This window comes from Lampris incognitus, chromosome 21 (assembly GCF_029633865.1).
Source record: "Lampris incognitus isolate fLamInc1 chromosome 21, fLamInc1.hap2, whole genome shotgun sequence".
Taxonomy (NCBI): domain Eukaryota; kingdom Metazoa; phylum Chordata; class Actinopteri; order Lampriformes; family Lampridae; genus Lampris; species Lampris incognitus.
In genome coordinates, this window is record NC_079231.1 from 8892161 (window position 1) to 8916736 (window position 24576).

Consider the following 24576-nt stretch of genomic DNA (forward strand, 5'->3'; position numbering starts at 1 on the left):
GATGCCCGACCAAGCCGAAGGTAACACGGGAATTTGAACAGGCAAGCCCTGTGTTGGTAGTCAGTGGAATAGACTGCCACGCCACCCGGACACCCGTTCTTTCCTCATTTTGACATTTAATATTCCTGGAAGACTGATATGAATTTAAGCAGACATCTCCTTGAAACACAGTGTTTATGCTGTTGTGCTGAAATGTGTGACCGATATCGATCGACAGTCAGTTGACAGAAAATCAATCCATCATCATCTCGGTGGTTGATTTATCATTTTAGTCTTTGTCAAGCAAAAATACCAATCATTTGTTGATTAAAGCTTTACAAATGCTGAAAGTTGCTTGCTTTTCACACATCCATATCATTATAGACTGAACAGTTTGAGGTCATTTTGGCTGTTGGCCAGCTTAATTGAACAGTTTTAAGATTCTGGGAACTTGTCATGGGCGTCCATCGTAATTATGGCATTTCATAGACTAAACGATTAATTGATCATCCAAAAACAATAATCCATAGATATTCATCGATAATGAAATCGATATTTAAACGCAGCCCCGAAAGTCATACGTTGAACTACTGAGTAAATTCCTGTCTGTTGGCATCAAAGTAGCTTGTCTGTAGAAACTTCAGAAACTCCTGCTTTTTTTTCTTTCTTTATTGACTTAAAAAAGCGATGTTGCTTTAGTCAGAACATCACGGCACTCTTTACTTCTTAAGCTTGCAAAAAGAAGAAGGAAAAAAATGCATCACTGTCCCTACATGACTTTGCCCTCCCAAAGTTGTGTGTAATCCAGCGCCTGTCAGGTTTTATTAGATTATCACGCAGCATTATCAAATCCCCCACACAGCCATAAGTCAACTCCGCTGCCTTTTACCGCCGTGTCCCTGTAATGAAGCCACCGAGAACGAGGGGCGCCTGTGTACTTTTACAAGTGTGAAATGAGGCAGAAAGAGACAGAAAGGATCGACTGCACCTGGTGGTGGTCCTTCCTGCCATCTCCAGTCGGTTGAGAGCCGCTTCTGCTCTCCAATAACCCAAGGGGCTGCAGTGCCACTTGCATCAGTCGAGCCAAACGACATTTCAAGTGTGCACTTCAAAGAGGCCTTGGATTATGTTCGCACAGGCTGTCCTCAGGGGATCCTTTGAAGGGGAACTTACTTGCCGTGCCACTGGTGGCGGCCGAAATGTATGTATTTGTGTGTGTGTGTGTGTTTGTTTGTTTGTCTAAACCCATTTTACTCACCAGTTTTGCGACCGTGCTGTCAACAGTTTCCAGGTTTCCAAGTTTCCAGGCAAGACTTTCTTATGAGGAGTTCACATTGGGTTTCCAGCGTGCCAAACATTTCCTCCGTGAATAAGACTTTGCAGTTATCGAGGGTGTGTCATCTTCTTGTTCGTTTTGGACTCGGATACCCCCAAAATCCTGTAATTCTGTTATTGGGACGATGGCTAACAAAAAGTTGCACAATGAGACAGGATCAAGTATTCCAGGATGGTAAATGTTTTCTTGGATTCTCCCCCCCCCCTTTTTTTTTTCTTCCCCCAATTGTATCTGGCCAATCGCACCACTCTTTTGAGCCGTCCCAGTCTCTGCTCCACCCCCTCTCCCAATCCAGGGAGGGCTGCAGACTACCAAACGTCTCCTCCGATACATGTGGAGTCGCCAGCCTCTTCTTTTCACCTGACAGTGAGGAGTTTCACCAGGGGGACATAACGCGTGGGAGGATCACGCTACTCCCCCCAGTTCCCCCCCGAACAGGTTCCCCGACTGACCAGAGGAGGCACGAGTGCAGCGACCAGGACATATACCCACACCCGTCTTCCCACCCGCAGACACAGCCAATTGTGTCTGTAGGGGCACCTGACCAAGCCAGAGGGTAACACGTGGATTTGAACCGGTGATCCTTGTGTTGGTAGGCAATAGAATAGACCACCACACTACCCAGACACCCCGTAAATGTTTTCTTTTGTCTCATCTATTTGGCCAAAGAATAACAGAGCACAATAACTCGGCTTTCATTGGATATTGGGTATCTCTAAAACCTAGAAAATGTTTGAACGGAGGACTTTCCTGCCACACCATCTGAGAAAATGCGCCACAGTGTGGCTTAATGTTTTTACTCACCAGTTTGTGAGGTTGTCACTTCTAAAACGCAGGCATGTCATTATGAAGCTGAACTGCTGGATATTTTGCTTTATCCGCTGTAACATCACATTCTCCATCATGCTCGGTGTTTTGGGACATGTCACTGCGGCCATGCGAAGGTGCTCCCTGATTAGTGGCTGACAAATTGCCCCGCGTCAAGGGAAGGCAAACAACCATCTGCGGGACACCTGCACCTGCGGGTGCCAGGATGGAAAACGCCATAGAAAAAAAGGGGGCCGGGGAAAAAGAAACAACGGCAACTCTGGCAGGCGATTATCATAATTAAAGCTGCACCAATTAAAGGGGTCAATCACGACGCGCCTGCCACCTTCCTACGCAGATGGCGAGATTTGTCGAGGGCTGACTTCCCCTGTGCGACACCGCAGAGAGACGGGGAGGTGGAGAGTTAGCGGGGCTATCCTCTCCGCTGTGATAAATACACAGATGTGAGACCAGAGTTCTCAGCTAAAATTGGCTGAAATAACACAAAGAATTGAATGAAATTTGCTACATTTTGAAATATCCATTGAGTGTTGAAGACACATGTCCGAGCTCTGGGATGCGTCCCATTTTGTTTGTTTGCTTGTATGTGAAATCCAAGTTCAGATGAGTGCTGCTTTATGCTTTTCCCCGGATGTTTGACAGTGTGAGAATGATTGTCATGCATACTGGATTGAAAGAGAAATACAGTTGAGAACCAGGTCACCTCAAAGGAAAGGTACCAGGATGATACTCTTGTTCTGGAGGTGCATCTTAAAGTAGCAGGGAGTGATTAGGCTTGGCAGCGTGATCCGAGGTGGGCACCGGCACAGCTGGTGTTTTGCATTTCAATCATTGTCAGCCCCTACATGGAGGATTAAAACAGGCCGATCGCTACCTCCCTTCTTTTTTGGTACGACGGGTGTGTCACGAGTTCTCCTCTTTACTTTTAACTGTGTTTTTACAGGGGGGGGGGGGTTCTCCCCATTTTGGGTGTTTGGCTTACATTCACCCACTCAGCCACTTTCAGCAAGCCTGCAGGTCACTTAATGTTTGGCTCAAGAGAACTTCAACAGCAAATTGTGGAATTGTTGCTGGGCTGCTGGGCCTCTCCACATCTAAAACCATACCGCTAAACAAAGGGTGGTGCTGTGATTATGTGTCCCACCCTCCTGCCCGGGTGGGATTTAAAGGCCTGGTTGACCCGCAGGGGAAGCCAGGAGGCTCCATGGCCCCGGGGCTCCGGCGGGGAGTCGGCTTCCGCCCAAGATGAGGACTGACACTGGGGTTCAAAGGTTAATTCGTGTAACAGGCGAATTTGCATACAAATGAAAAATGACAGAATTTTTCTGTTCTCCGCAAACTTTCAATGTCATCCGCATCAAGCGGGCCCTATCAGCCTTCCCCCCGCGCATGGCGTTTGAAGAATATTCATTACTTGTGAGGCTGGGGCACCTTGTTTGCTATTAATCTCCACCGCAGGTCAATGACTTAATTTGCTCAACTTTATCAGTGGTGCCATTCAACTTGTGCTTTCTTCCTCCGCCCGTCCTATCCCTTTGTAGCTTTTCTAAAGTGCTCTCATTGCTTCTCTTCATAGAGTATGGCTAAGCTTTTTAAAGCACAACAAAGGCACAGTAACTCTGGTCTCTGAAAGAGTTTTGAAGACATAAATGAATTACTTGAGAGGGGGAAAAATATACCCCAGCTCTCTAGATTGCGCCTTCTTCTCTCCAACCCCCCCACCCCCACCACCAATACCACCATCCACATCCCTCTTTCTCAATACCCGACAACTTCTGTAGAGATTTCCTCTCAAATCGTATTTATTCTCTCTCTCTCTCTCTCTCTCTCTCTCTCTCTCTCTCTCTCTCTCTCTCTCTCTCTCTCTCTCTCTCTCTCTCTCTCTCTCTCTCTCTCTCTCTCTCTCTCTCTCTCTCTCTCTCTCTCGCTCTCTCTCTCTCTCTCTCTTGTTCTCGCTCTCTCTCTCCCTCCTCCTGTCTTTGTCTTGATTGGATTGATTGTTTTTCTAATCCGGGGAAAATGACTTGTAAAAAGGGTCACATAATCATGGCAGAGACCGTGACGGCAGAAGTGAAGCGATGATCGTCTTTTTTTCCACTGAAGAATGAAAGAGAGAGAGAGAGAGAGAGAGAGAGAGAGAGGGAGAGAACAAGAGTGGTGCACTGGAAGTTTAACCACTCCAATGTGAGTGTCTGTCTTTCCGTGCATTTGTGCACGTGTGTGTTTGTGTGTGTATGTATGTGTGTTTGTGCATGTATGTATATTCACTTTACACACTTCTCTCTTCCTTTGAGTCCTCATGAGACAAAAGTGCCCTGCAGACTAAACCTGTGATCATTGTGTCTGATCAGTCAATTACACAGCGCCCTCTCCGTAGTCTTCCCACAATGACTCTGAATTGTTTTAATCAGATGATCGAAAAAAGATCGATCGGATTCAGGCCGCGCTGTACTCGGAAGCCAGGCCACACAGACGTGACAGAAAAGCTCTCTCCCGGTCTTCAGTTTGACATCACTACAGAAACTGTTGTTTAAGGAAATTATCTGAACAAACTGGAAGTGATTGAAAATGGCCAAACGTGCATGTAATGATGTGTGAAAGAGGCAGCGTGGGATGATAGGCTTTGGTTTGTCGTTGGTCGAGACCTAAACCAACATTAAGCGATCACTGAGAATCTATATATTGTGTTTTTCTTGGCATACAACACTTTTTTTTGAGGAAGGGGGATTTTTCTCCCCAATTATACCCGGCCAATTACCACAGTCTTCCGAGCCGTCCCGGTCACTGTGCCATCCCCTCTGCCGATCCGGGGAGAGCTGCAGACTACCACATGCCTCCTCTGATACATGTGGAGTCGCCAGCCGCTTCTTTTCACCTGACAGTGAGGAGTTTCACCAGGGGGGGCGTAACACGTGGGAGGATCACCCCGTTCCTCCTCCCCCACCCCGTTCCTCCTCCCCCACCCCGTTCCTCCTCCCCCACCCCGTTCCTCCTCCCCCCTGAACAGGTGCACCGACCAACCAGAGGAGGTGCCAGTGCAGCGACCAGGACACATACCCACATCCGGCTTCCCACCCGCAGACACGGCCAATTGAGGCCGTAGGGACGCTTGACCAAGCCGGAGGTAACATGGGGATTCGAACCGGCGATCCTTGTGTTGGTAGGCAACAGAATACACCGCCACGCTACCCGGACGCCCCTGTAAAGCAGACTTGTGGCAGAATAAGAATGTATTCCGCCACCGTGACGTGTTTGTTTATGACTGACGTGGTATTAAAACACTATTAGACAGTCAAGTGTTTTACATTCAACACACTTTTTTGGGACAACATGTTTCGCCGCCTTGCCGAATCCGTTTTCACCCAGGAGAGTCTAAACAACACACTGTGCAAAAATCACCACAACTTTGCTGTGGAGGCACTTTCATCAAAAATGTCCAGCTTCATTAAAAAAAAAAGAAGCACTGCTCATCTGTCAAGGAGGAAAGTTAAAGGGAAATAAAAGCCAGAACAAACACAAAAAAAGAGAGAGAAATAGAGACACGGAGAAAGGGGTGAATGTATAAAGCATAGAGCAAGGAAAAAGATTCTTGTGAAGCGTTGTTTGGATCTTTATGCAAAATCCCCCTTTGTGGTTGAAACTCTTGATCCCCCTTAGGCAAAGGAGAGGAGCATATTGATCTGCACTGAAAGGAGAGGCCTCTTTCATCAGGGTTCCTCCTCACCTTAGACGGCTTTGAGGGGCTCCTTCAGGAGCACAGCACCCTTGCATGGCTACCGGCCAGAGATTAGGACAGAGATAACCTACCCGGCCCTAATAGGTAGTGAAGGAAAGCAGAGACTGTCTAATTAGTGCTGATCAAAGCCGCAGACTTCATCTCCAAAACAAACCTGCACATTTGAATGTGCTTAGGAGAGGTGGAGTGAGGTGGTGGGGAAAAGGGGGGGGGCTGGAGGTTTTGAACTTCATGGAGATGTAGTACTTTTTTGTTTTTTAATGATATGCAGTGCCTCTCGCTTTCCTCTTCACCTCTTGCTGGCTCACTCGCTCGTCTGACTGCTGTATCTGAGTCCTGTTTTCTCTCTACAATATCTGCATGCAAATAAGCACACTTAAAAAACACAGGCTGAGGTTGTGTGTGTGTGTGTGTGTGTGTGTGCGTGTGTGTGTGCGTAACTACATACCAGCACAGACAGAGCTGTGTATGTGTATGGCTGTGTGTATGTCTGTGCTTGTGTACATATGCTGTGCCTCACGGTGTGTTTACGCTCATGCGTGGGATGTTGCATGATCTTCTTAGGTCAGAGGTATATTACTTACAGTACATCTGTTGTCTTAGTGATGACCCTGGACCTCTTTACTGTTGGTCATTTGGTATGTTTGCTAGTTTGTAAAAGTTAAGTGTACTCTACGGTGGGACTCAAGTCTGTAAGCCACCCTCCAGAAGTGGCTCATCTTGGTACTGTAGATGTTAATTTACAGCAATGTTAATTTACACATGCAAACTGCACTCCTGCACCTTTGGGCTCATTATTTACATTTTGCATTTTTCTCCAGTAGCAGACGCTTTTATCCAAAATGACTTACAAGAGAGTCAGCAATTAGCAGATATGTGTGTTCCCCTACAGGCATCTGAGAGCACTAGCTAGTATCACATCGTAGTCAAGAGAGCAGTAAGTGTAAGTGTGCAGTAGGTAGGTCAGTGAAGTAAGTAATTAAAGTTTCAAATTGGCTGGACATCATTGGATCAAATCAGTATAAAAGTAATGCTTAGAGACCCTTTAAGAGGTAGGCCTGGAAAAGAAAGGCTCGTGGGCTTCTCTTAAAGGAAGGATGCACATCTGTAGCTTTGATGGAAGATGGGAGAAACACTCCACCATGTTTGGGCCAGGTGAGAAAAAGGTCTGCACACAGAGCTCAACTCTGTTCAAGTGAACATTGAAAATAGCAGCAGTTTTGAGTGTGTGTATAAATATAGTGTCGGTTTCAAGGGAAGTTGGTGCACTTCCTTGAACTGTCCAGAAATCCAACAAACAGAAAGGTTTTAAACTGCAGGCAGCAACTGGAGCTAGTGGAAGGACACAAAGAGAGGTGAGATGTGTGTTTGCATCTAGGCAGGATAAAAGCCAAGCACTCAACATCGTTCTGGAAAGTTGACCAATATTATTTCTTGTTGCGCCTTGCATCATGCGAAGTGCAAATTTGTCACCCATGTCAGCCAAGTCACACCAAATTTCAAACTTGTGCTATGTTGAAGTGACTTACCCTGTGTAAAAAGTGTGCTAACAGGCGTGGTAGGAATGTTTTGTTTTCGTTCCCTGACAAACTGGTCTTTCCTATCAAAACTGGACCTGACCCAGCTTGTCTACTCTCTTTAAAATCCTGGTAGACAATACCCCCCCTTTTTTTTTCCTCCCCAATTATCCCTGTCCAATTACCCCACTCTTCTGAGCCATCCCGGTCGCTGCTCCACCCCCCTCTGCCAATCCGCGGAGGGCTGCAGACCACCACATGCCTCCTCCGATACATGTGGAGTCGCCAGCCACTACTTTTCACGGAGTTTCATCAGGGGGATGTAGCGCGTGGGAGGATCACATTATTCCCCCCAGTTCCCCCTCCCCCCTAAACAGGTGCCCCAACCGACCAGAGGAGGTGCTAGTGCAGCGACCAGGACACACACCCAAATCCTACATCCGGCTTCCCACCCGCAGACACGGCCAATTGTGTCTGTAGGGACGCCCGACCAAGTCAGAGGTAACGCGGGGATTCCAACTGGCGATCCCCATGTTGGTAGGCAGTGGAATAGACCGCTATGCTACCCAGATGCCCACAATGTGTTTACACTACTTTGTTTATTTTTTATCTTTAAAGAAAGGTGTCATGTCAGCTTATACTGCCCTGATGGCACTAGACATATACTGTAGGTAGGAGGGCAGCAGTGGAGGGAAGAGTCTTGAACATGCAGACATGGTGATGTTAATGATGTTAAATTATGCTAAGTTATGGAATGCATAGCAATTTTACAAAATGTTTTTATTGCAACTTGCCACAATCCATCTCAACTTTTAAAGAAATGTGTGCAGTATTCGCGGCAGACCATCAACCAAGATAGTCAAATATTAGTGTAAGATTTAGCAGAGGCAATGTTTTTATACCACTTTGCATTTCTCCTGAGTTGAAAGAAAAAAAGAGAGAAAAAAATGGACCCAGAATCCAATATAGGCATCACAAATGAACAACACACCTTGGACGTCTGATAAGTGTCAACTTTCAGGCCTTCCTCGGTATCTCATTTCTTAGAGGACTCCTCAACATAAACTCTGCTAAGCTACTTTGTGCTTGGCGGTACATACCAATTTCAGCCAAGAGCACAACAGACACAGATGACCTTGACAGTAGCAGGTATGGCTTCCGTCCAGCTGGCGACATAATGAATTTGTTTGATGGTTTTGATAGGCATAAATGCATCATTGACCTCCTATGACCATTTTTGTCCACAAGGCCAACCTCCTCTGTTGTTCTGCTAACTGTCTGGTGTTTGTAATGCGCTCCGCTGATTCAACTTGTCAATTAGCTCGCACCGTCCACCCATTCATCAAATTGATTATCTAATTGTTTTTTCCAATCGGCCTTTAACTGGAATTTAACTTCTTAATTAGAGGCCGCATCTGTGGGACTAAGAGCCAGTGGAATTGATGAAGAGGGCACAAGACACTGACATTCTTGCTAACATGTCACACTCCCCTCAGTTTACTGTCGGCCGCCCTCTGTAGGATGATCTAAATGGACAGATTGCCACGGCGTCGAATGTTTTTTTGAAGCGGGCTCATATTTCATATTCACCCTCCACTACTTACGAATCTTACGCCCTCAGCATTTCACACACTGAAGAAACAGTACACTGAATTTAATTTTTTAGACTTGTGATGAGGGAAGAAAAATAAAGGCCATATTGCTGTCAGATATTTTTGTATTAAGTTTAAATATTTGGAGTTGCTCACAGCTAGCCCAGTAATTGTACTTTGTCCAAATATAAATCATAGAGGGGGAAAAGTGTCAAATCTTTTTTCTTTTTTTTGCATATATTTACTAGAATATTAAATGTGTTAGCCTCTCAGCTCCTCAAAGTTCACTGACTACTTAACATATTGGGTGGATAAAATCACTGTGTACTGTGGTACTATGTTAGTACTGTTAGAAGTACTGTTGTCTGTGTACCATGTGTATCAGTATGTACTGTAGTACTGTGTTAGTCTGTTAGAAGTACTGTTGTCTGTGTACCATGTGTATCGGTATGTACTGTGGTACTATGTAAGTACTGTTGTCTGTGTACCATGTGTGTTGGTATGTACTGTGGTACTATGTAAGTACTGTTGTCTGTGTACCATGTGTATCGATATGTACTGTGGTACTATGTTAGTCTGTTAGAGAGACTCTGGAAGACATGTCTCTGAACCTAAGTTTTGAAGACATTACATGTTTGCAGTTGATGGGTAACTGACTTAAACTCCTTTATTTTGTCATTGTATTCTTACAACAAATTGTGATTTATTTTTTTCAGTTGTTTTATTTTGAGATACTTTGTGATCCCTGTGGGGAAATTACACTCTGCATTTAACCCATCCTAGCTGTGTAGCTAGGAGCAGCGGGCAGCTGCCGTGCAGCGCCTGGGACCAACTGCAGTTCATCTTGCGACACTTCCGTCAGGGGCACAGACAGGAGTATCAACCCCCAACATGCATGTCTTTTTGATGGTGGGGAAACCAGAGCACCCGGAGAAAACCCACCACAGACACGGGGAGAACATACAAACTCCACACAGAGGACGACCTGGGAGGACCCCCAAAGTTGGACAACCCCGGGATTTGAACCTATGACCTTTTCGCTGTGAGGTGACAGCGCAAACCACTGCGCCACCGTGCCGCCCCAGGATATTTTTCCATACCTGTACCAAAGTTATCAAAGTTTTAATGCACTGTAGTTTTTTTTTTCTAGTGAACATACATCAGCAAATAAGGTGTAGTTTTTGTCAGCTAAAAATCTATAAAGACAATGAAATTTACCATTTTTCAGATGGTTCTTTCTTGGGAGAACTGAGGAGTAACCATACTTTTGGCAGCACAAGTAAATTGTTACACCTTTACAGTGATATTAGTTCAGGGCTTCAGATGGCCACTAAATCATTTTGCCACCTTTTTTTTCTGCCAGTCGCTAGTGGCCCCCATTACCCACAAGCAAAAAAAGAGAGGGGGGGAGGGCCATACATTTTGTGTGCTGGCTGAACTCTTCTCCTCTCCTCTCCTCTCCTCTCCTCTGCCCTCCCCTCTCCTCTCCTCTCCTCTCCCCTCCCCTCTCTCCTCTCCTCTCCTCTCCCCTCCCCTCCCCTCTCCTCTCCTCCCCCCTCCTCTCTCCTCCCCTCCTCTCCTCTCCCCTCCTCTCCCCTCCCCTCCTCTCCTCTCCTCTCCTCTCCTCTCCTCTCCTCTCCTCTCCCCTCCCCTCTATCCTCTCCTCTCCCCTCTCCTCTCCTCGCCTCGCCTCTCTCCCCTCCCCTCTCCTCTCCTCTCCTCTCCCCTCTCCTCTCCTCTCCTCTCCCCTCCCCTCCTCTCCTCTCCTCTCCTCTCCTCTCCTCTCCTCTCCTCTCCTCTCGCATGCGCGTCTGCCTGTCCCGGCGCGTAAACTGCTGTAGTCTCCAGCGTGCGCCTCTGCGCGCCTGTCCCGCGGTGGTTGAAGCGTGGGCTGTACACATGAACAGAAACGGTGGCTGAAGATAGTTTAACGTCACGTTTGTCGGGTTAAAATGTTTAAGCGTCAACTTTAATTTAGTTCGAGGTGGTGGCGTTTGAATTTTAGAAGTTAGATGTAGACAGGGTTTGAATTATGAGGGCGCTAACATCCAACAGTTATCAAAAGATGACATGACACACTAATAAAACAATGACCTCAACAGGAATGTAACTCCCGTGATCCCTCGCGCTTCCCCCGCGCGTAGCCGTCGTCCGTCGGGCGACCGTCGCCGCTTGAGCGCGTGTTCACGGAGTTGGCTAGTTAGCAAGTTAGCTAACGCGGTGTCCAGCCGCCCGTGACCTGGTCTTCGCGGCGTGCGAGTGGTAAACTGTTAGAAAACCGTGGTTTTGTTTGGTATTTTTCAACGGCGTGTGGATGAGTAGTCAGAATGTCAAAACAAGACCCCCCAGACCCCCCAGACCCCCAGACCCCCCAGACCCCCAGACCCCTGTGGCGGCCTCGGATTAAAGGTAAGAACGGGAGAATTCCCTGCTTGAGCGGTGCGCGTGTGAGGACTGGACCTAGTCCGCTTTACTGGTGACGTTATGTTGTTACGACTTATTTGACTCTTGCCGAACTGCGACGCAGCCGCTCTATTCTGGCTGTGTGTTGCACATTGTGGTCGCTCACTCGTGGGTAACCTGAGAGGCACGTTTCAAAATTCCTAGAATAATCCTAACTAACGTGGAGGGAGTCCGCCTGTCCGGCCTTTAATCTTCTCGAAAACCGGTCATCCGACCGACGCTTGTTCTCAGATTGACTTGAATGGCGCAGGATAGCCTAGCATAGCCAGTGTGGCACCATGTGTGCTATGCGCATGCGTCGTGTATCATGTGTGGTATTGATCGTCATTTCATCAAGGCCTGTGGTGTTTTAAATTCTCCTTTTGCAAGCCGTCGAACAGACGTGTGATTGGTACTGTGTTGCGGTGTATTGTCACAGTGACACTGCCTCCAGGATGTGTTAGCATGCAGCAGGCATTTGCTTGTTGCGTTTACAGTGTAGTTGTCCCATTGGCAAACCGTTGGCCGATTGACTATTTGGATTTTTTTGTTTGTTTTTTTTTGGTTTTTTGTCGCTCGACTGATATAAAATATTGCAACGATGAATAGTTTTTGTCTCTGTGTGTTACCTGCTTGGCTCGAGGTTCTTTCTGTACGGCATTAAACGTTGTTGACAGCATTACTAGTATAGAGTGTTGTTCGCAGTAACCCTGCGCGTGTGTGACGTGTGTAGTAGCGCGCCGGCAGGCGGCGCTGCTCTGAAAGCCCACGTGTCATTCCAGCCCTGGTCATGCAGCTAACTGCCTAGTTAGCCAACGTTAGCCAGCTGGCAAGAAAACATAAAGTGCAAAGGAAAACCACCAGGCTCTTTGTCGAAAGCAACTTTAAAACATAGTGTGTATGTAAAAATACATTGTGTAGGCTGTGGACGGCGGAGCAAACAAAGGCAAGACGGTACAGAGGGGAAAGAGAAGGCCATGCGAGGCAGCCCTTCAGCAGCGGAGCATAGGACGTCACTGTATTTGGTTTCTGAACATTTGATTTGGCTCCTAAATATTTTGGGTGTAGGAGCCAATGGCTCCTAGTATTTTATTTATTTTTGCCTCAAGCCCTGCAATTTACCTTCATGTTGAAGGAGGGGCTGACCCTCTGTGAACCCTTTTTAAAACATCAACCTCCGCCTACCTACACAGCTTTACACACACACACACACAGCTCCCCTGAGGGTTGGGACTCTGACCAGACATGCAGGTGTAAGGATGATTTTATTAAAAATCACCTGGTTGATGGCCTTTCTCTGTCACTGTGTGTGTGTGTGTGTTTGTGTGTGTGGTGGGGGGAGGCGGGGCAGGGGCTGCAAGAGGTGTCTTTTTTGCCTCTGTGTTGTGTTTTTCCTTGCTGGATCCAAAAGGTCTGACCCAAATAAGGTTGAAAGACAACATGTGACCTGCTTAACACCGTGTCCCAACTCCTTTGGCTCCAGGCTGTGGTGGGGGGGGGGGCGTACCGGGGGTGGGGGGTGGGGGGCTCGCTCTATTAGTGGGAGAAAGCACAGATGCCGGCAGATGGCTGACATATTGTCCAGAGCCAACCCCGGCGTTGAATAATTACACCGGGTTCAGCGCTCACAGGTCTGAACACCACCTGACTTACCTCTGGTCACACGCCACAGACTTCAAACAGGGTGGTGGCTGCTATTAATTTATACTGGCAAATAAACTGGTATTGACTTATAAGTATGAAATATATCTGAACTCTTTTGGATATGGGGATCTTTGAGGGGCTCATACCCTTTTGTATGTGTCAGATTATTACAGGCAGACAAAACTGACAGAACCATAGATCATATGTGAAACCAATTTCTCAAGTGTAAGTTGTGTAATGCTTAATTTTTGATTGTTTTTTTTCCTCCAAATTGTGTTGTCGCTTGAAGACCATGAAATGAAGTGAGATACAGAAAAATCTAGTGACTTTAGATTCAAATTAGCAAAGTAATAGTGGTGTTTTGTACCCAAGTGTATCAAGGTGCCACAGAGGTTAAACACATCCTTAAACAGTTGTGTGTAGTTTTCATTAGTCATGATTATTACGCCTGTAAAAATGTTGCCGCTGCAAATTGCTGCCTGTTTTAGCAGCTCTCCTTTGTTTCTGCTTTCTGTCTTTTAACTTTCTACTGCGCTTAGTTTTTTTTTTGTCTAAGCGTTAGTACGCTGCTTTACTTACATGCAAATAGTTTTTCATAGTCTTCTTTAGCCATTTAGATGTTAAAGTGATACTGACATCAAAATCTGAAAATTCCTATTGATAGGCTATGTTCCGAGTTGGAATGTGATCACGGAGAAATTCATTTGCCAAAACAGCACATCTGCGGCCACTCGAGAGAGATCTGTGATTGACTGTAGATGGTGTCCAATGTCAAATTGTGGCGGTGGATACGTAGACACCAGTCAGTTTGCATACAGGGTGTCCGTAGCGAGATGCTATAAAGCCATGGAGAAGCCATTCTTTCAACCCCTGCTGCTAGCTACTTGGCTCGAGTTTGTGCTATTTTGCTGAGACTTTATTATCGATCTTGCTACGACGTATTGCTATCTATCTGTCTATGTATCTAAATATCTATCATCCATCTATCTTATTTGTATCATTGAACATATTATTCGCCAAGTTGTATTGCACTGCCGTGCTGTAGGCCTACCACCATGCCATGGTCGCATGCGAAATGCGTGGTTCCTGGATGCCCGAGCACCGGCGTTAGCCTTTTCTCCCTTCTTAGAGATCCCGAAACGCTGAGATAGTAGTGTGAAGCCGTCGGGTTACGAGAAGTAGATTTCTCCAAAAGTAGCTACCGCTAGCTATGCCTTGCAAATAAGCTAGCTAGCTAGTTAGCTCAGTGATTCAAATCCTTGCGCCACTGAATTTCTCATTTTATTCTACGGCAAGTGACGAGCGGTACTGAGCCCCACCCACGCGAACACCGAGCCACACCCAGGAAGACAGTAGCCAATAGCTTTGAATTCATAAAACCACACCTATTTTCGGTTATGATTCAAACTCCCAATGTTAAAAAATGTGCTCAGAAAGGGCATGTCAGTCTCTCTTTAATTTAGAGTCCAGCTAGAACAATGGACACAACTGGTAGACGGACAATAGTGTATTTGCTAAGCGGCAACCTCCACGGCTGAAAAATTAAGCCAATAAGGAAGTGCCAATAAACGCAGTTCCTCAAATGGCCAGTTGAGGCAGACTCCAAAAGTGAGTCTATTTCCCCACTGTTAAAATGCCCAACTTTACAGCAGAAAAAAACATGTTTACAGCAGTTTTGGTCTCTATAGCTAATTTCCCCGTTCAATACGACATACGGGGGTGAATATTTAAGTAACTCATTTACATTATATTAAGGCTTAAAGATATGCATAATTAAGGGTGTGTCCGCATTGAGTGACAGGTGGTTCAGGACCTGGTCGCAATACGTATCCATGGCACAGTTAAATAGGTGTGAATTGTTTTTGGGTGTTGTCCGGTTTATGATCTATGCATTAAAAAAAAAATTCAGTGTATTTCTTAGTGACACTAATATTAGAAATTAGTGGGAAAAATTTGGAATGCGACTAAGCACGGCAGAGCCAGCTGCAGTCAGGTTGCCAGCAAGGTCGTGGGTGAGCAAAGTGTGCTAGGTTTCTCAGTCAGATCCACCCCTCGCTCCTCCCCATCTCCACCCTCTTGTCCAAATATGGTCACATTCGGTTTCAAAAAACCAAGATGGCGATGGGGAAACGCCAAACTTGAGGCTTCTAAATGGTAGTCCACGAACTAGCAGCGTTGGTCAAGCTAGCTAGAGAGTAAATGGAGAGAGGAAGCAGTGAAATTGAGAATAAACTTTTTTGAAGGTTTTGAATCACTGCAACCACAAGAGGTTTTTCAGCATACACCCATAACTCCACAAAAAATTTAGGCTGATAGGTCCAGTAGTTTGCAAGATTAGCTGCGGAAATACACACATGCGTGCACGCGTGACCAAACACATAATCCCCTCCAGGCGACCACCACCTGACGGAGATAACTAAAAGCACGTCACACAGATATTACAGACATACATGGTAGAGGGACAAAAGACCACATACAATAGATGACTCACGAGGCATATTTGTGAATATAGATGGTAGACTGTGCACATCTCTACATATAGGTAGTCGACTACACCTTGTTATAGGTATGATTTATATTTACACTCATATACAGTGCATCCAGAAAGTATTCACACCCCTTCACTTTCCCCAAATTTTATTATGTTACAGCCTTATTCCAAAATGGATTAAATTCCTTTTTTTTCTCATCAATCTACACACAATACCCCATAATGACAAAGTGAAAAAGGTTTTGTAGAAATTTTTGCAAATGTATTAAAAATAAAAAACTGAAATATTGCATGTACATAAGTATTCACACCCTTTGCTAGGACACTCAAAATTGAGCCCAGGTTCATCCTGTTTCCACTGATCATCCTTGAGATGTTTCTACATCTTGATTGGAGTCCACCCGTAGTAAATTCAATTGATTGGATATGATTTGGAAAGGCACACACCTGTCTATATAAGGTCCCACTGTTGACAGTACATGTCAGAGCAGAAACCAAGCCATGAAGTCAAAGGAATTGTCTGTGGACCTCCGAGACAGGATTGTATCGAGGCACAGATCTGGGGAAGGGTACAAAAAAATTTCTACAGTTTTGAATGTCCCGAAGAGCACGGTGGTCTCCATCATTCGTAAATGGAAGAAGTTTGGATCCACCAGGACTCTTCCTAGAGCTGGCCACCCAGCCAAACTGAGCAATCGGGGGAGAAGGGCCTTGGTCAGGGAGGTAACCAAGAACACGATGGTCACTCTGACAGAACTCCAGCGTTCCTCCGTGGAGATGGGAGAACCTTCCAGAAGGACGACCATCTCTGCAGCACTCCACCAATCAGGCCTTTATGGTAGAGTGGCCAGACGGAAGCCTCTGCTCAGTAAAAGGCACATGACAGCCTGCTTGGAGTTTGCCAGAAAGCACCTAAAGGACTCTCAGACCATGAGAAACAAGATTCTCTGGTCTGATGAAACCAAGATTGAACTCTTTGGCCTGAATGCCAAACGTCACGTCTGGAGGAAACCATGCACCTCTCATCACCTTGCTAATACCATCCCTACAGTGAAGCATGGTGGTGGCAGCATCATGCTGTGGGGATGTTTTTCAGCGGCAGGAACTGGGAGACTAGTCAGGATCCAGGGAAAGATGAATGGAGCAAAGTACAGAGAGATCCTTGATGAAAACCTGCTCCAGAGCTCTCAGGACGTCAGACTGGGGCGAAGGTTTACCTTTCAACCCGACAACGCACACAGCCAAGCCAACGGAGGAGTGGCTTCAGGACAAGTATGTGAATGTCCTTGAGTGTCCCAGCCAGAGCCAAGACTTGAACCCCATTGAACATCTCTGGAAAAATGTGAAAATAGCTGTGCAGCGACGTTCCCCATCTAACCTTACAGAGCTCGAGAGGATTTGCAGAGAAGAATGGGAGAAATGCCCCAAATATAGGTGTGCCAAGCTTGTAGATTCATACCCAAGAAGACTTGAGGCTGTAATCGCTGCCAAGGGTGCCTCAACCAAGTACTGAGTAAAGGGTGTGAATACTTATTGTACATGCAATATTTCAGTTTTTTATTTCTAATTAATTTGCAAAAAATTCTACAAAACCTTTTTCACTTTGTCATTATGGGGTATTGTGTGTAGATTGATGAGAAAAAAAAGGGAATTTAATCCATTTTGGAATAAGGCTGTAACAACAAAATGTGGGGAAAGTGAAGGGGTGTGAATACTTTTCGGGTGCACTGTAGGTAGTAGACTACACCTTTACACTCATCATATAGATAGTAGACTACACCTTGCTATAGGTATGATTTATATTTACACTCATCATGATGACACTGTGCATGTCTGTCTGTAGGCATTTTGCAGTTCAAACCCATATTTTAAAGGAACTGTACATCTCATGTCTTAATCCTACCCCTTCATCCATTACAAAAACACACACACACACACACACACACACACAAGAACACACGCGTGGATGCAAATATGTCCATTGGCTATGAAAAAGCTGTCTAGACTCATTTGTAGTCTCCAGCCCAGGGATAAATGAGATCACGGCATGGCTGCCCTGCCCCCAGCAGCTTCCAGTGCAGCCAGGACTCAGGTAGCACTGGGGGCCCATTCATGCAGCAGGGCCCCACAGACAGACAGCCAGACGGCAGGCTACAGATGACGCTCCCAGGAGAGCTCCCTGTCCCCCTAATAGGTCCAGTCCCAGAAGACCACAGGCATTACCATCAGTAGTTTTCAAGGATAAAGAGGGAGGGTGTCATTTACAACCCAATGGAGACAAATATTACTCCGAAAACCTGCAATGTAGTGCTTTAGATGACACCCTATCATCATGCACACGCTGGAGCTGGACTTGTTGGTAGAGGTGGTCATATTAAACAGTATCCCGCTCCTCTACACAAAACAGTAGTAATGGAGGCATTAGAAATAATATTTCATATAATGGGTGATGTTGAATTTGTTGCCAAAATATGTTCGCACTTACAGATTTGATATGGAGCCGCGCGTCAACCTGAAACAGTCTTCAGGCGTGCGTGTAAAAGAGGTTGACGTTTGCAGAGACACAGTTATTATTGTCCTCGCATGGAATTGAGTTCAGAGCCGCCAGGCATCAGAACAATTAAAGAAAAACAAGCCTTTGGTCCAGGAGTGGATGAATATACATTAACTTGTGTGTTGGCATTCTCTTTTGAAGGGACAGAATTCATTTCGTGCTGATGATAATGACGACAGTTCACAGCGGACGAGAGAAAGGAGGCCTTGAAAAAACAGAACGTCTTCCCTGACCTCTTTAATGTGATCAGCCGTTGTGATTTTCTCCAAGATAATGACTCTTCAAACAATTCTCTGGCGGTCGTAACAGGACTCGAGTCATTAATAAAAGAACAGCTAAGCAGAGCACCTAGTATATGTATTATTATTATTATTGTTATTATTATTATTATTATACTTTGTGTTCAAACCTACTTATAACTAAGGCAAGTAAACTGCTACATCTGAATGAAACCTCATTGTAGCATTTGAAGATGTGAATAAAATCCATTTCAAATTAGGCCCCATTAGCATCACTGAGAACCAGATGACCTTCCTTTCCAGATAGGCTGGTCTTGGAAGTTTGGGCTCCTGTTTTTTTTTTTTTTTTTTCCTCCCCCTTCAACATACATGGTTGAGTGCTCACACAAGGGATTTGTACCCTGTAGGACTGCTGCAGTGGTGATCCAGTCTGGGTCAGTGTGACACCAAAAACCCCTTCCCTTACCGGGTCGGTATTCTTTCTGTGTCAGTCAATCAGCCCACTCACTCTGCGTACACACACACACACACACAAACAAACACACACACACAGTTGGCCTTCACCCAAACCAGAAATCGGACATTCGCTGTTGCTCCCTTATTCTCTGCATATTCTGTAGATGTCTAGTTTCCACGTGTTTTCCAGGACAGCACACAGGGTCCATGTATAAAACACGCTAAATAAATGCATTTTGACTGATTGGTTGAAGCCAAGCATAGTTTTTCATTTGAAAAAGCCAACATTTTTGTTTAAAATGATCAGCGCCTGAAAATAAAAGTAAATTCTAGTATTTTGTCACTGTTAAGAGGATAGGGGGAACTGCAGTTTGTGTCCTTGATTGACAAGTGAAAGACAATGCTATGACAAGGATCCTTTGTATTTAATGGGTATTGAATAATAAACTTCAAGTATTGATATTTTCTTCTGCAAAATCAACCTGAAGTGTCTCACAGCAGAATAGAAACTCTTTGAATGAACTCGTATGTTGAATTGAGTTTGAACTCCGCTGAGTGAGGGGAATGAAGATAGCGAGGGGCCGAGAGAGCGTGAGGGTAGCAGATGAAGCAGAGAGAGAGAGAGAGAGTGAGAGAGAGAGAGCTTGACAGATCTAGAGCGGTGGAGGGTCGGAGGTCAGACCAATAAACAAACAAGGCATCGATTCCTTGCCACTCTCGGCCCTCCTCTGTTTGTGAAGGGGAAACCTTGGCTGGCTACCCCCCCCCCCCATAAAGATGCTACATATAAAGGGAGCCCCCCCCACACACACACACACACAGTAAAGTAAACTCTATCTCTGGGTCGTGTCCCATGGGCAGTGTTTCTGAGTTGAACCAACAGCAGACGGGAAATTATTTTATTAGCTAGTCAGGGCCCCGGCCCGCTACTCAGAGGGATGACTGAATGGTCAGGCCTGCACATGAGAGGGAGAGAGAGACAGACAGATAAAGAGAGAGAGAGGAAGACGCTGAGAAAGATTGCTTTTCTTTTAATGGGTGATGAAACACAGCCAGTAAACCCTCACTTTCGCTCTTCTCTTTTGTTTTCTGATCATAACGCACTGAGCTTTTTTAAACTTGGTTTTTTTTTTTTTTTTGCTGTTATTTTTACCCCCTCCCTCTCTGTGTGTGATCCCTCTACAAAAGTGGAGAAATGGAGGGGCTTTGTTAGTGTGCTTTTAATCCCTTCGCACCCTAATTGGCCTCTCTTTGCTGTGAAGTGAGTTGAGTCTGCAAGGAGATAAAACGAGTGGTGAGGTGAGGCGCAGGCGCCGTGGCACCGTCTTCTCAGGCATGAAGACAACCGTTTTGAACTAATATCCAAGACTGCGCCGTCGCTATTAAAGCAGCTCCTTCCTCCCTGTTTCCCTCTTTAATCGGGAGCTGCAGCTTACACCTGCCCCCCATTTGTGTGTGCGTGTGTGTGTGTGTGTGTGTGTGTGTGTGTGTGTGTGTGTGTTGAATGCAGTTCCTGTTAGTGCGACAGGTCATCTACGCCTCCTAACACACTTTCTGAGGACATTAGCAGAGAATTGTGTAGAGAACGTGTGCACCTCTGCAATTGTTTGAAAAGAAAAATGGTGACAGGGCCTTTTGTGATGGGTCTTCTCGGTGATTTCTTACAATGTCACATCGCGGTCCACTCCCATTGAAACACAATGAACGCTGTTGTGTAGGTATCAGGATTAGCAGCGGCCGGTATTGATTCAGCATTCTTTCTTCCTCTGTGTCTCTGCGCGAGAGGCCCGGTCAATATCCTCGAGCCTTGTCGTCTTTTGTGCCTCTCTCTTTATACGGGCAGAGAAAACTCATCGCCTCGAGTGACATTTGTTATCGTCGGGCGTGTGTTTTGCACAGTGAATGCAGGAAGGGTTTGACTGATGACAATCTGGAGCGAGTGGTTCATTGTCAAAGACTGCTAACTGTCTTTATTTGAAGAGGTCGTTTGATTGCGGTAAGGCGAGAGACTGTAGAAGACGATGGCAGACCAACACCATGTGATTTCAATGCGCCACAACCCAAACGCTTGAAAGCTTGAAGTTTCAATTATAAAGAAAACATTTTGTTCCCAGTGGATTAGCCGGTTTAGCGAATACCATAGAGAGAGGCCCGTGCCTGATTACTGCATCCTGGGTTGGAACCCGGCATCAGGACCTTCCCCATGTGTCTTCCCCTTCTCTTTTCACCATTTCCTCTCTGTACTGCCGTCTGAGAAAGGCTACAGTGCTAGAAATAGTCTTAAAATTATTTTTTTTAAAAAGAACAAAGTTTATCTCAGTTACTGTCATTCCGAATATTTGACTTTTGATGACTTATACGTGGTTATCAGGAATCAGGATCACTTATATTTGTCACTTTGAAATGAACTATCGTTTCTCCCAGCCCACAGCAGTGCAACACAAAAGCAAAAACACATATCCAAAAACTACAAGAACACATATCAAAATTAACAAATATAGCCAAACTATCAAATATATACAAACTAAACAAAAATATCACTGCCCAAGGGAACGAACGCCAGCCAGGATGGCTGTCGGAACTGCCGGTCTGCATGGGCTAGCAGTTAGCTTAGCCTGCCCTGCCTCCGCATCCTGTCAGACCTCCCTCGGTGTTTCCTCTTCGGGCACAGCTCCGGGCAGGGCCGTGGTCCTTGGGCCTACTTGACGCAGCAGACCAGGCTCCCTCAGCCGATCCAACGCCAGGACTCCCAGCCAGACACCCTCGACACACCTCCCCACACTCCACATGACAACACCAACAACACTCCACATGACAACACCAACAACACAGTCATTGCTAAGCGAGGCAGCCGCCAGACCGCCCTCGATGTTATTGGAACTGCCGGTCTGCATGGACTAGCAGTTAGCTTAGCCTGCCCCGCTTACGCGTCCTGTCAGACCGCCCTCGGCGCTACTTCCTCGGGCGCGGCTCCAAGCAGTGCCGTGGTCCCTGGACCCACAGGACGCAACAGACCAAGCTCTCCCAGTCGATCCAGCGCCAGTTCTCCCAGCCATCAGACAAAGACAAAACTTAGACGTGGACAAGGACACTGCATAGATGGTACTGGGTGAGGCCGCTGCAAATGTGAATTCGCGCCGCCATCTTCCCACACCGGAAGTGGTTATAAATCAGAGTTTTAGAAATGTCTTCATTCCAGTAAATTCCAGTCAAGATGTGGAGGCTAACTGATGTGATGCCAACATCCTTCCATTATTTGGCCGTTTATCTGGAGGGCACATATAGTTGTACTCTCTTAGAGCCCATTTGTTTTCCTCGTTCATTTAAATCCCAGAATTGAATTGGAAATATCTAGTAGCCAGATGATATCCAGTTTTATTTCATCACAAATTTTGGCGAGGCCCCTCTCATGCCATGATATGCATGTTTGGTTATTCATTTGTCTGTTTACGTTGAACAGTTGCTTATTTATCCCTCTTTATTTTTTAATGAAGAGGAAAATCCGCCAGAGAATCCAGGCAATGAAACTTTAAAAACGTGTACAGTAGCAGCGAGGGGGAAATATTTACATTGAAGCCGGCCACAATCTCAGAAGATCCTCAAATGTAGGTTAGAACTGCAAAGTTAATATGCAAATGTCCTTATCTACTGGGATTCACAAACAACCATCATCCTGATTGATTTAATAAACTGCTTTTATCTTTCAAAGTGTTAATTAGGAGAGATGGGCCGGGCTTTGAGTTTTCTCTTGCTGTGGCACATTCAAGAGCTTTAAGACAAAGAGAAACTTTTCTTTCTTTCTACACCCCCCCCATCATCTCCCCCCATCGCTGCACCCACACTCCCTCTTCTTCCTCTCTTCTTCTGCTGCATCTTTGGTTACATATTCATTTTCTGGCCTGTTGTTGTTTCTGGTGCACAAAGCTGTTCTGCAGAAGTAAAAATAAAATAAACAAACATTTTACAAACATTTTACAAAAAAAAAAGACAGATTGTTGAAAGGCTTCCATCTGTAGAACATTATGCTCCATCTCCTGAAAAACTCTCTGCGTCAGTTGGACTCTTCTTACTAGGGCTGAGCCGGGCACAAATTCCATGACGTAAGGGGTGACGCATGCGTGAGCAACGGCGGCAGGAGAAGTACTCTTCTTTTTCAGGCCCATTTCAAAGGTGGAGAGCTGGTTGGAGTCAGTAGGAGCTGGCATGCAGGGCGCGTGACGCAGGTGTGGTGCTTGCTGAAGCGGTGGCTATGTCTTTTAGGCAGCAACCAGCCTGTATTTTGGACAGGCTTCCTGTGCTACCCCACAGGGCACATGGGTTCACGTTGTGAGCGGACATATTGGCAAGCTGCATGCCAGTGACAGAAAAAAAATGGGATTCCCCTCTGGTCAAGGGAACCACAACGTGAAATGTAAGCGTGCCAAGGGCCCTGGGAGAAAAAAAAAAGATTTTATATATATATATATATATATATATATATATATATATATATATATATATATATATATATATATATATATATATGCTTGTCTGTTAGCTCTCTCTGGGATCATGTGTGTGCATCGCTTGCGGTGTCACGGCTTTTGATTTTATCCAATTGGACACTTTTTGGGGATAATGTTTTCCTCTCTGCCTTCCCAAAGCAATTTGAATAATTTTCAAATGCATATTTTAATTCTGAATTTATCTTTGATGTCTTATTTGTGTGATTACGTCCACCGCCCCCAACCCCACCTCCCTTACTCTCAAAACAACCGACAGGCGCACGCTGTCAACCACTCATGGTTCCTTTTTCTCCACTTAACAGTTCGGTTGGGACTTTTCAGCGGGATCAAAGTGAAGTCCCTTACGCTTAACATCAAGTAAGCATGAAATAAAGAGAAGCGGGAAATGCCCCTGTAAAGTCAACCTAAAACATTGGTACAGTGTGTGCTATTCAATCCAAGACTCTCATAAGAAGCCGAATCATCTGTCGCTGTTCGTCTTTATTCATTCATTATACAAACTGCTTATCCTGCTGTCAGGGTCGTGGGATGCTGGAGCCTCTCCCAGCAGTCATCGGGCAGGAGGCGGGGAGACACCCTGGACAGGCCGCCAGGCCATCCCAGGGCCGACACACACATTCGCACCTAGGGACAATTTAATACGGCCAATTCACCTGACCTACATGTCTTTGGACTGTGGGAAGAAACTGGAGCACCCGGAAGAAACCCACGCAGATGCAGGGAGAACATGCAAACGCCACACAGAGGACGACCCGGGACAACCCCAAAGGTTGAACTATCCCGGGGCTCGAACCCAGGACCTTCTTGCTCTTAGGCAACCGTGCTAACCACTGCACTGCCATGCCACTGCCGTGTTTGTCTTCAAAAAGTCAATAATGTGCAAGTCATTCTCTCCACTGAAACATATCTGGCCATTTTAACATGAGCAATTAAAGATGAGACAAACTGCAAAGGCCGCACAAATTTTTTTGCGACACTGACCACATCTAATTATTGACTGGCCCCTGCCTTCCAGCACAAAAACAAGAAAAAATGCCTTCATTATTCGTCCTCCCCCAGTAATTTGTATTTGCCTGACATTCATCATACATCATTGGTAACCTTTAATTCATCTACTGTTTGCACTTTTGTCTGCTGAAGTAAGGTTTTGAGCTGGCTGTGGTTTTTGAGGCAGAGGCGTGCGGTGTAAATTGGCTTTGCGGACCGCCTGCGACGCTCCTGTCCAAAGCCCCTGCAGCCCTGGGTCAACAAGCAGAA